This window comes from Doryrhamphus excisus, chromosome 3, assembly GCF_030265055.1.
Source record: "Doryrhamphus excisus isolate RoL2022-K1 chromosome 3, RoL_Dexc_1.0, whole genome shotgun sequence".
Taxonomy (NCBI): domain Eukaryota; kingdom Metazoa; phylum Chordata; class Actinopteri; order Syngnathiformes; family Syngnathidae; genus Doryrhamphus; species Doryrhamphus excisus.
This window is the reverse complement of record NC_080468.1, coordinates 1,906,988-1,909,857: the sequence shown is the minus strand read 5'-3', so window position 1 is coordinate 1,909,857 and position 2,870 is coordinate 1,906,988.

Genomic DNA, 2,870 nt, shown 5'->3' with positions numbered 1-2,870 from the left:
TCTAAAACAATTGTTAAGGTAATTGAAGTTACTATTTGTGGTTGGGTTCATCTGAATGAGAAACGGAGGAGAGGCAAGCAGGAGGTCCACGCTAGTATTTGCAGTCAAGGTGTAAGATTTCATCATGGGCCTGTTAATAGAGTCAACACACTCAGCACAGGTTTAGAGGGACAAAGATGTATATGAGGAATGTGAGCGTGGCAAATACTATCTTTTTGCTCCACCATAGACACATACATACATATTCCACTATAGTGTGGCCAGGACTCATACATACATATTCCACTATAGTGTGGCCAGGACTCATACATACATATTCCACTATAGTGTGGCCAGGACTCATACATACATATTCCACTATAGTGTGGCCAGGACTCATACATACATATTCCACTATAGTGCGGCCAGGACTCATACATACATATTCCACTATAGTGTGGCCAGGACTCATACATACATATTCCACTATAGTGTGGCCAGGACACATACATACATATTCCACTATAGTGTGGCCAGGACTCATACATACATATTCCACTACGTATAGTGTGGCCAGGACTCATACATACATATTCCACTATAGTGTGGCCAGGACTCATACATACATATTCCACTATAGTGTGGCCAGGACTCATACATACATATTCCACTATAGTGTGGCCAGGACACATACATACATATTCCACTATAGTGTGGCCAGGACTCATACATACATATTCCACTATAGTGTGGCCAGGACTCATACATACATATTCCACTATAGTGTGGCCAGGACTCATACATACATATTCCACTACAGTGTGGCCAGGACTCATACATACATATTCCACTACAGTGTGGCCAGGACTCATACATACATATTCCACTATAGTGTGGCCAGGACTCATACATACATATTCCACTATAGTGTGGCCAGGACTCGTACATACATATTCCACTATAGTGTGGCCAGGACTCATACATACATATTCCACTATAGTGTGGCCAGGACTCATACATACATATTCCACTATAGTGTGGCCAGGACTCATACATACATATTCCACTATAGTGTGGCCAGGACTCATACATACATATTCCACTATAGTGTGGCCAGGACTCATACATACATATTCCACTATAGTGTGGCCAGGACTCAGACATACATATTCCACTATAGTGTGGCCAGGACTCATACATACATATTCCACTATAGTGTGGCCAGGACTCATACATACATATTCCACTATAGTGTGGCCAGGACTCGTACATACATATTCCACTATAGTGTGGCCAGGACTCATATATACATATTCCACTATAGTGTGGCCAGGACTCATATATACATATTCCACTATAGTGTGGCCAGGACTCATACATACATATTCCACTATAGTGTGGCCAGGACTCATACATACATATTCCACTATAGTGTGGCCAGGACTCATACATACATATTCCACTATAGTGTGGCCAGGACTCGTACATACATATTCCACTATAGTGTGGCCAGGACTCGTACATACATATTCCACTATAGTGTGGCCAGGACACATACATACATATTCCACTATAGTGTGGCCAGGACTCGTACATACATATTCCACTATAGTGTGGCCAGGACTCATACATACATATTCCACTATAGTGTGGCCAGGACTCATACATACATATTCCACTATAATATGGCCAGGACTCATACATACATATTCCACTATAGTGTGGCCAGGACACATACATACATATTCCACTATAGTGTGGCCAGGACTCATACACACATATTCCACTACGTATAGTGTGGCCAGGACTCATACATACATATTCCACTATAGTGTGGCCAGGACTCATACATACATATTCCACTATAGTGTGGCCAGGACACATACATACATATTCCACTATAGTGTGGCCAGGACTCGTACATACATATTCCACTATAGTGTGGCCAGGACTCATACATACATATTCCACTATAGTGTGGCCAGGACTCATACATACATATTCCACTATAATATGGCCAGGACTCATACATACATATTCCACTATAGTGTGGCCAGGACACATACATACATATTCCACTATAGTGTGGCCAGGACTCATACATACATATTCCACTATAATATGGCCAGGACTCATACATACATATTCCACTATAGTGTGGCCAGGACTCGTACATACATATTCCACTATAGTGTGGCCAGGACTCATACATACATATTCCACTATAGTGTGGCCAGGACTCATACATACATATTCCACTATAGTGTGGCCAGGACTCATACATACATATTCCACTATAGTGTGGCCAGGACTCATACATACATATTCCACTATAGTGTGGCCAGGACTCATACATACATATTCCACTATAGTGTGGCCAGGACTCATACATACATATTCCACTATAGTGTGGCCAGGACTCATACATACATATTCCACTATAGTGTGGCCAGGACTCATACATACATATTCCACTATAGTGTGGCCAGGACTCATACATACATATTCCACTATAGTGTGGCCAGGACTCATACATACATATTCCACTACGTATAGTGTGGCCAGGACTCATACATACATATTCCACTATAGTGTGGCCAGGACTCATACATACATATTCCACTACGTATAGTGTGGCCAGGACTCATACATACATATTCCACTATAGTGTGGCCAGGACTCATACATACATATTCCACTATAGTGTGGCCAGGACTCATACATACATATTCCACTATAGTGTGGCCAGGACTCATACATACATATTCCACTATAGTGTGGCCAGGACTCATACATACATATTCCACTATAGTGTGGCCAGGACTCATACATACATATTCCACTATAGTGTGGCCAGGACACATACATACATATTCCACTATAGTGTGGCC